The sequence below is a fragment of the Dama dama genome, chromosome 27, assembly GCF_033118175.1.
Source record: "Dama dama isolate Ldn47 chromosome 27, ASM3311817v1, whole genome shotgun sequence".
Lineage (NCBI taxonomy): Eukaryota > Metazoa > Chordata > Mammalia > Artiodactyla > Cervidae > Dama > Dama dama.
Genome location: NC_083707.1, coordinates 34846149 through 34856379, shown reverse-complemented (window position 1 = coordinate 34856379; position 10231 = coordinate 34846149). Strand labels below are relative to the sequence as shown.

Below are 10231 nucleotides of genomic sequence, written 5' to 3'. Positions count from 1 at the left end.
CACAGCTCTTTAACACAGGCCCCGAGCACCCAGGAGTGACTTTCAATTTCATCTGTAGCCTCCAAGCCTTGGGAGCTGTGTTGCAGATGTGGTCCAGAGTCACACATGCTGGCGGACCATGTGAGTCCATTTGGAAAACCCCACATGGCTGCCAGATTGTCTGAGAGTCCCAGCTCCTGCTGTAATATTTGAGTTGATACCTGTGACAATAGTCTCCAGCTCCTTCGACATTATACGCATACCGGCCCCCTCCTAAGGGTCCCTTCCAGCTCCTTCAAGCTATCTCTGTTTCCTTCCTGAGGCTGGGGGCCTCCACACCTGCCCAGGCAATGAGCAAGATCCCCATCTCCTCGCCCAGATAGGGGGAGTTGGCTTCTGTCTTTCAGTTGGAAGTGAGTTGCCATTTTAAGATTTGCGTGGGAAAGTCCGAACAAGCGGGGAGAAAATGGATCCACTGAAAACCTTTCCTGGGTCTCCTTTGCTGCCCTGCCAATATTGCAAAGTAATTATCCTCCAATTAAAAATAATATGTAATTTTTTTTTAAAAGCAGATTTGAGATCAAGGGAAAAAAAACTTACCCGGGGCAGCTGCCCTTTCAGCCAGTGGATGAGTCAAGAGGAAAAAAGGGAGATGGTGAGGTCTCAGCTGCTGCATTAAACACCAGCTAACTTGAGGTCCCCCCTGGAGCTTCCTGCTCAAGAGGGCCAGTGGAGAAACCATACTTCTTGGGAGGACCGATGACCCTCGGGAGGACCTTGACTGATAGGCCTAGAGGAAGGATGAGAAAGGAAGAGATGAGAGAGTCATTCCCTTCTGAAAACAAGGAACACCATCAGCAAGGCTTTGTGGGCTCAGAGGACACGAGGTGGATCAGAGTGCAGGGCTGGGGTCCAGACACAGGGGGCCAGGGAGGAGGCCCAGTAAGACAGGCAGAAAAAGTGATCAGCAGATAACCTTCCAAGCACAAGAGGACAGAAGAGAAACAGCATACAAAAGAGAGCTGAGTGGCAGTGGCGACTTGGGCCTCTGCCCATCAGATAAGACTTCGACTCCTCCGAGTCCTCCAAGCAAAGCCAGAAGGGTCAGTACCCACTGCAAAGCTGTGGTGTGCTTTATGGCTTTAATTAAATCAAATGAACTATAATAACCAGGGCTTCTGTTTGCCTCACTCTCCAATTCAAAAGGGGCATGATGCTTCTGAGCTGAAAATCAGAGCTGCGTGCATTTGTTCTCATTTTTAACTTGTACTAGGAGGGCAGGCTGATTTCTTAAGAGCTGAATCACAGTAACAGGAATGGAAATGAGTTACACATGGCAGCCCTGAGTCTCTAATCCTGTCACTTCCCTGCATCTGGGAGCCCCATGGCATTGGCCAGCGCTCTGGGTAAAGTGCAGCATTTGGATGCCAGAGACCCTGTTCTCTCCTTTTACTAGCTGTGAGATGTTGAGCAAAACCCTACAGAGCAGCCCTGAATCCACACAACGTGCATGACGGCAACACCTGCTTCTCAGGGTTGTTTGGGTATTAAATATTGCACATACAGCATCAGCTATGCCTTGTATTTAGCAAGTGTTTAATAGGTGTTGCGGCCTTCCCTGGTGGCTCAGCGTTAAAGAATCTCCCAGCTAAGGCAGGAGACACGGGTTAATCCCTGGGTGGGGAAGATCCCCTGGAGAAGGAAATGGCAACCCACTCCAGTATGCTCACCTGGGAAATCCCATGGACAGAGGAACCTGGTGGGATACAGTCCATGGGGTCACAAAGATTTGGACACGACTGAGCGACTAAGAAGCAACAAACAGGTGCTGCCAGTGTCACACGGTTCTGAAAAGTCCACAGAATCCTTCTTGTTCTCAGAGAGGCAGGGGAGGTAAAGCTTCTGTCTCCCCTTCCACTCTTGGGGATGCTGCTACTCCAAAATAACTACTCGTTTGCTCAGGGATTAAAATTGAAGGTCTGAGGAGGGTGCTGCTCTGTTGCCCGGCTCGCCTCTGTCACTCCTTGGCTGAGCCAACGTTGTTGCCCCACAATGACGAGACCCGCTCCCTGGACCTCTGATGTCCACCCCTCTCCCCCATGGTCTACTCCGGGGTCTTTATCCGAGGTCTTACCTGCAGCTTTCTTTCTAGCTTTCCTTTGAATTTGACATTTAAATGTAATTCAAGATGATCATCTCAATACGTCTAGTTAACATCCATCACTAACCATAGTTATAGAAATTTTCTTACCTTGTGAAAAGGACTTTTAAGATCTGCTCTCTTGGTGGTGGTGATTTAATCACTAAGTCATGTCCCCATGGACTGTAGCCCATCAGGCTCCTCTGTTGAAGGGATTCCCCAGACAAGAACTGAAGTAGGTTGCCATTTCACTCTGCAGGGATCGAACCCAGGTCTCCTGCATTGCGGGCAGATTCTTTGCCCACTAAGCCACCAGAGAAGCCCAACTTTCAAACATGCACTACAGTGTTATTGGCATCACCAGGCCATACATCACAGCCCCAGGATATATTTAATTTTGTAACTGGAAGTTTATACCTTTTGACTCTCTTCACTTTTTCATTGCATGCCCACCAGCAAAATCAACTGGCTTTGAACCCCATGGAAGGTACATTCTCAATTCTTCTCCACATCTGAAATGTAAAACTCTGAATGCTACAAGTTATTCATATCTCATCACTCACATGAGGTGATTATAACCTGCATTTGCCCACTTAGAGTGCCAAGTGGGTTGCTGCAGAATTATTTAATGCGTTTGCTTAAAGGATGCTATTCAGGACTCCCAGACCTGGTCTTCGGGGGACTTATACATAATTCAAGGAATGCACAGAACCACCCCCCCAAAAATGGAAAAATTCTAAATCAAAAACACAGTTGGAACCTTAGGTTTCATAAAGGACCTGCACACCCGTGATAACAATGGCCAACCTTCTCAGAGCTCTTACGCTGTGTGATCTCCACTTAGTCCCTCGGGTAGGTTCTTTTTGCCTCCCTGTTTGGCAGCGGCGGAGAAAGATGAAGAAACTAAGCAAAGGCTGCACATTTGCCCAGCACAGAGTCAGGACCGGAGCGGGCAGCCCGGTGGCAGGAACGTCTGCTTTTCACCATCTGTCTTCATTGCCCATGTTTTCTGTTTCACCCTCACTAAGACATGAATTGGGCTTCCCTGGTTGCTCATATGGTAAAGAATCTGCCTGCAATGCGAGAGACCTGGGTTCAGTCCCTGGGTTGGGAGGATCCCCTGGAGAAGTATACAGCTACCCACTCCAGTATTCTGGCCTGGAGAATCAATTACAAAGGGTCGGGCTTGACTGAGCAACTTTCACTTCCCTTCAAGATATGAATTACCTCTTTAAACTAGAGAAATTTGGGACTTTGGGGGTAGTTTAGAACACAGACTCAGGAGACAGAATTCCTAGGTTCAAATCCCAGCTTTGCCATTTAGCAGCTGTGTGACTTTGGGAAAGTTACTTGACTTCTCTGTGCTTCTATTTTATCATTTGTGAAATAATAGTAGCTGTGTTTTTTTTTTTTGTTTTGCTGTGAAAATGAATAAGTGAAGTGCTCATGTGACCCATATTAGTATTAACTATTATTATTTCCTCTCTTCTATGTGTAGCAAACCAAGCACTAAAGAATCTCACTATGTGTTCATTGAATTAGAGTAAGCTCTGGGATCTAATGCCTGATCATCTGAGGTGGAGCTAATATAATAATAATAGAAATAGGACTTCCCTGGTGGTCCATGGAATCTGCCTGCTAATACAGGGGACATGGGTTTGACCACTGGCCGGGGAGAAATCCACATGCCTCGGGGCGACTAAACTCCTGTGTCACAACTACTGAGCCTGCATGCCCTAGAGCCTGGGTTCCAACACAGGAGGAGCCACTGCAAAGAGAAGCCCAAGCACCAAAATTAGAGAGTAGCCCCCGCCTGCACAACAAAGACCCAGCACAGCCAAAAATAAATAAATAAAACTAAAAAAAAAAAAAAGGAAATAAAGTGCATAATAAATGTAATATGCTTGAATCATCCTGAAACCATCACCACATCAACCCCATTCCATGGAAAAATAGTCTTCCACAGAAGCAGTCCCCGGTGCCAAAAACGTTGGGTACCACTGCTCTAGGGGCAGGTCATAACCCCTTTTATAACAGAGGTTAGTGACATCTTTGTCCCAGAATGCTTCCCATGGGGTCAGAGGTTGGCTGCATTCTTAAACCAAGGGCTTCCAACTTCATAGCACAATAGCATGGTAAGACAGGAAATGACACTTGTTGGCCATCTGATGGCATTCTCAATTCCAAAGTAAATTTATTTTACCTTATCACATTCTTACCAGACTGTTTGTGCATTTCACTTCTAGAGGCCTATCTTTGGGAAGGTGAAAGAGTTAAATTTTTACAGTTAATGCTTTAAACAACTTCTAAATACAAGCTCAGTTTGGAGAAAAGGTAAAAGAGCATGCACATGTCTCATTTTGCAAAAGAACAATAGGAGGCCTCCACTGGCAATGTTTTCCCAAGCACTTTGGGGAGATGAAGGGCAAGGTGTGGAGGCCCAGTGGGTCGATGACACATTCTACCTGCTCAGGGGGAGCTGTGCCTCTTCCCTTTCCCCGACCGGCCTTCTCTCTTTCCTGAGCCTTGTTGAAGATTCTTGGGGCTCCACATGGGTGCGATGGGATTCTGCAGCTTCCCCATTGCAGCCAGTTCAGGCCCAGTGGAGGGTCATCTTTTGAGTCATCTATTCTTACCTGGGCTTCCCAGTTGACTCTAGTGATAAAGAACCCACCCACAGGTTAGATGTAAGAGATGTGAGTTCGATCCCTGGGTCTGGCAGATCCCCTGGAGGAGGGCATGGCAACCCACTCCAGTGTTCTTGCCTGGAGAATCCCACCAACAAAGGAGTCTTGAGGTCATACAGTTGGACACGACTGAAGTGACTTCACACACACACACACACACATTATTCTTACATATTCAGGGGAAAACCTCTTGAAAATGACAGGAAAGGCCATCCTTTCTCAACTGCATATTATATTATGTTATATTATGACTCCTGGAAACTACAACAAAAGAACAGAAAAAAGAAAAATCAAATTTCCTTCTGTCTTAAAAATCCAATTACAGATGGACGATATATCATAGTGGCTTGTGTTTCTCCTGGGGCTGACTCTTAACAGAGCTGCAGTTCTCAAGGACTTTCTGGACGATGATGGCCACCATGGGCGGAGGGGGGATGATGATGGCCACCATGGGCGGAGGGGGGGTTGGTGTGGCCAGGGCTCTCCCATTGCGGGTTGGGGGCTGGGGGTGGGGATGGGGAGGTATATGACACAAAAGGAGAGGGCTGTATGCTGTGGTTGGGCTCTTGTAGGGTGGGCAGCTGGCCTGCAGCTGTCAATTCACTCTGCATCTCTGGGACTTTGGGCAAGTAATTTATTCTCTCTGCCTCAGCTCCTTGGCTGTAAAATGGGGTGAATAATGCTCACAGGATTGCCGGGAGCATTATATGAGTGAAGACATGCGGTGTGTTTAATGCCTGGAACATAACAGTTAATCACCTATGTTATTTATTATTGTTGTGCTCCAATCCCAGTGGTGCAAGCAATCTCTCTGAGTCTTCATTTCCTTCTTAAGAAATGGAGTAAAAATACTTACCTTGGGGCCCTTAAACTTGAAATGGAATCGTGTACAAAGTGGTGTTTATTGAGTTGGATTCGATGAATGGCAGCCTTCCCAGGAAGGATTTTTTTTTTCCTTCTCTGAGTTTTCTACACTTTCTTAGATTCTTCATGACATCTTTCCAAACACAAATCTGGTAATGCTCCCCTGCTTCTTGAACAAGACAAGGTGTGATCTTTGCTCAGAATGGTAAGAAGGAATGGCATGAAACAACAGCAGGAAGGCAGGCAACCCTCCAGCTGACTGAAACAACCATGGAGGAAAAACATTTATGAAGTTCTATGTGCACTAGGCACCATTCTAAGTATATAACAACTTACTTCAATCTCAGAGCACCTTTGAAGCTAGCATTATTACGGTTTCCACTTGCAGCTATGGTCCTTGAGCAGAAATGGGATTCGGACCTGGGCATTGGGCTCTGGAGGCTGTGTCCAGAGCATGTGGCATTGGCCTTGAATAGGAGCTCTCTGAGGAAAGATACTGGGGATGCCTGGAAGGAAGTGAAAGGAGAGGCTGATTAGAGTGTTGTGAACACCAAGTCCACCTTTGACTTAAAACAATTTCTTTAAGGAAACACCAGTCCAGTTATTCTTTGTTACCAAAGCAGCTGTGATCTCTTGTCTTGCAAGTCCTCATAATCATTTTTTGCCACTTCCTCTCTCTCCTTCCCTGGCCGCCTCATGGTCTTGGACAGGGACAAATGAGGCCAGAAAACTCCAGTGACCGCACACAGTGTCCTTCTGTGTGGGTCACTCACTCACAAGGTCAGCACAACAAACACCCCACTGCAAGGATTGTCCCTGGGAGGCTGGGGGAGGTGGGGACCGAGTCTTGCTGGGTCTCCGTCTCTGCCCCCGCCCAGAAAAGCACGGGGAGACTGCTGATTGGAGGGGGAGCATTTGGGGGCGGGCCGGAGTGAGGTGTGGGAGGGGCCGGTTTTCTCTGTGAACCACTTCCTCCGGGCATTTTGGAAGATTACACGGGAGGCTGTAATTGGGATGAGCTTTTGCCTGATGATTGCTGAACACTTTGTTACCTTGCTTCTGTAAGAACTAGAGTTTGAGTCAATCACCTTGACCCTCATTATTTTTAAAACCACAAAATGTCAGAAATGTAATCCTGATTGCTAATGTTACTGTTTGGCGGGAGGTGGGTAGAGATTAGCCAGCCCTTGAATCATCCATATGTAGTACATTCCGTGGTGTAACTAGAAGATGGTATGTTCCTTTTCCCAACCAGAGATCCTTCAAGAATCATGCTGCACATTTGTGTAACACCTAGTTTATAAACTATTTTACATACTTTCTTAGAGTATATGAAAAAAAATCTGTTTTAAATTAAAAACTCTCTCAAAATAACATGTAAATATCTTTCTTCCTGGGCACAGTCCTCTCAGGTCACAGCTGTAGAATGGGGCGTTCTTTCCCCCCTTAATTGAAAGATTGTATGACTCGCAGGAGAAGAAAGCCACCAATTTTAGGTGGCTAAGAGCAAAGATTTAGAAAGAAGAAAGAAGACTTGTTTGGAAGATCTGCCTACTTTGGAGATGAAGAGAGTTTTATTTCTTAGAGACAGGATTTATGGATTTACGTTTCCTCCAAAAGACAAATGACCCAGTAACATTTTTTTTTCTCCAGCACTAGGTCTAATCAATTACCTATGTTAACTAAAGAAATAAATAATCTCTAGAGAGTAAGAGTTAAAATTCACTGGGTTCTAGTGTTTGGAGTTATTTGACCCCCCCCCCCCCCCCAGGGGGGGCGGGGGGAGGAGGGGTGTCTCTCTCTAGAGCTGTGTGTATCTGTTAGTCGCTCAGTCATGTCCAACTCTTTGTGACCCCATGGACTGTAGCTGGCCAGGCTTCTCTGTCCATGGGATTCTCCAGGCAAGAATACTGGAGTGGGTAGCTATTCCCTTCGCCAGAGTATCTTCCCAACCCAGGGATCGAACCTTGGTCTCCTGCATTGCAGGCAGATTCTTTACAGTCTCAGCCACCACAGAAGCCTCTCTAGAGCTGAGCTTTAGCTAATTCCTTGTTGTAGAGTTATTTTTGCTTTTGACAGGGGTCTTCATCCCCATGAGACAAATCAGACGGGTTCAGAAGAATCTTAGAATGTCAGGACCGGAGGACCCTTGGACATGCCCTAGCCCAGGGCTCGGTTTTGCACGTGGGACATAGAAACCCAGAGAATTGGAGCTACTAGCCGGCTTCACCCAACCGGGGGCGGCCCAGGGTCTCACGCAGCCCTTCTCTGCTCTCACCCTCTGCTCCATCGGCACCCCCACCCCCATATCAAGAGGTCTGGGCATTTGAAATATGTCCACGCTGGCCGGGCCCGGGTTCCGGTCACTCCGCGCCGGCCTCGGCGAGCGCGCGGCAGGGAGCGGCCGGGCGTCTGCGGGCGGGCGCGCGCGGCGACGCCGGCCCCGGGGCGGCCAGTCTCAGCGCTCGGCTCCGGCGGGACGGCCCCGGCCGCGCCGCGCCAGGCTCGCGGGGGTCAAGTCCAGGTTGCGGCGCAGGAAGGAGGCGGGGGAGGGGCGGCCCGGCAGTGCTCCCACCTCCTCTGAGCTGAGCGCGGAATGTTGGGACCGGTCCACCAGCGTGCTATGTCTGCAAAAACATCGTCAGCCTCCGGAGCCAACACGTTGTGCATTTTTAATTTCGCTCACAAACTGCAGCCCCTCCGCGGCGGAGAAGAGGCTAGAGACCTCCCCTCTCCGCCTTTCTGTTGCATCCTGGGGCTCCTGTCTTCCCAGATGCGCACGGAAGAGGCGCGCCTCTCTGCTCTCTGCACTCAAGGTTAATGTCCAGGCTGCGAGCGTAACGCGCCTCATTTGTGACATTAGGTTTGGCTCGGGAGGAAATCTTTTCTGCTCACCTGGAACTGATACAACGTAGCTTCACTTTATGGTTTACTTTTTAATCTCCCGAGGTGTGAGAAGGGAGAGGAATCCTCCTGCCTCTTGGTCTTTGCCTCCGCAAGCCAGGACCAGTGGCGACGGCTGGATCGCTGTCCCGGGGCCCAGAGGGCGGGCGCGCGCCTCTCTGCTTCTTTACCCGAGTCCACGTGTCACCCTCACTTATGTCCCTGCCACCTTCCTTTCCCCAGTTCTCCGCCCACCTCCCTGCCTGGCTCATTTCTCAGAGCACAAGCAGCATTCGGAACCTCTTTTCAAACCCAGTATCATTACAAATCTATTTCAGCATTCCTGAAGTCTCTGCTTTTTCCACTTTGGTGGGAGGAACAGCATTCGCGTCACTTTGGGTCGTTGTGATTTGTTGTTCAGTAACTCACTCGTGTCCGACTCTCTGCGACCCCATGGACTGCAGCCCATCACACTCCTCTGTCCATGGGATTCTCCAGGCAAGAATACTGGAGTGGGTTGCCATGCCCTCCTTCAGGGGGTCTTCTAGACCCAGGGATCGAACCTGCATCTCTTATGTCTCCTGCACTGCAGGCAGATTCTTCCCCTGAGCCACCAGGGAAGCCTTCACTTTGGGTAAGAAATTTCAAAACTGAGACTTCTTTCAGGGTTCATATTTTGAGGCAGATCAGGGCAAATGATGAAGACAAAAATCCTGTGGCAGTTATGACTTTAAACATGAGTCAACTTAACGAGGAAGGCAGCAATAAATTCAGCTTGGGGCACGACCCAGCACTAAATTGTCTCTTACAGTGTCCAGATTTCTGGCTACATTGTCAATTTGATGTCCCCTTTCTCTGCCAGCCTCTTCAATTCCCCTTTCAGGTTGTGCTGTTTTTCTGTTGGTTCGCTTTGGTTTCACTGCCAGGTTATCTCTGCCCTAACTTCCCATCCCCCATTTTCTGATTCTGTTTTCCAAGTTCCTTAAGCATGAGCAGGATAATACATCCACAAGCCTTCTCGAACAACCTCTCAAGTTGCTGCCCTGGTAGAAGTTTTCAAACAAGCTCAAGTCAGAACGATTTGTTCATCCCTCCCCACACACAGGCTGGTGAAAGATGGAAAGACGTGGTATTTGCTGGAAACGAAAACAAGGGGAGCTGCTGGAACCGATTCCAGGATGTTCTTTTCATTCTTTGCACAAGGTGATGGTGTATCCTTCAAGTTCTGTGTAATAACAGCCCATGGAAAACATGTTGCCCCAACTGGAGACGAGCAGTCCCAGCAAGGGCTAACCCAGAAGCACTTAATGTGCCTGAGCAAATAGTTCGGGGAAGGATCAGACCGTGTTAGCCTAATAGGCTGATCAGACTGATAAAGTTTTCCCAAAGATTCTTTACACTGTGTGATTAACAGTGACTTTTCTTCAAAGGCAGTTGGGTAAAGGGTGTCGGTTTTAGGACTTGGAACTCTCATTCAGACAGCCTTGCAGCAAGCCAGCATGAAACATGGTTTTATCTTTCCTGCTCCGTTAGATTGAGAAGGAAACCGTGATATTACACACACACAGTGCTTTCCTCTTGATGTTCTTCAAGTCAAAAGCAGGAGATCAAACGCCATTGGCACGCTGAATAAGTGCTTCGTAGAATAACTTGTCCACAAGGCAGATGATTCCAGCTG

General features: G+C 48.2%; 1 long non-coding RNA gene across 1 annotated transcript; it reads right to left on the bottom strand.

Annotated features, from left to right (window-relative positions):
• Positions 1–349: 349 nt before the first annotated feature.
• On the bottom strand, positions 350–8700 carry LOC133047796 (uncharacterized). Its single transcript, XR_009690848.1, has 4 exons — positions 8566–8700; positions 6007–6176; positions 580–769; positions 350–486 (listed from the first exon to the last, which is right to left on the bottom strand). It is a non-coding gene; the product is annotated as an uncharacterized LOC133047796 (long non-coding RNA).
• Positions 8701–10231: the final 1531 nt, after the last annotated feature.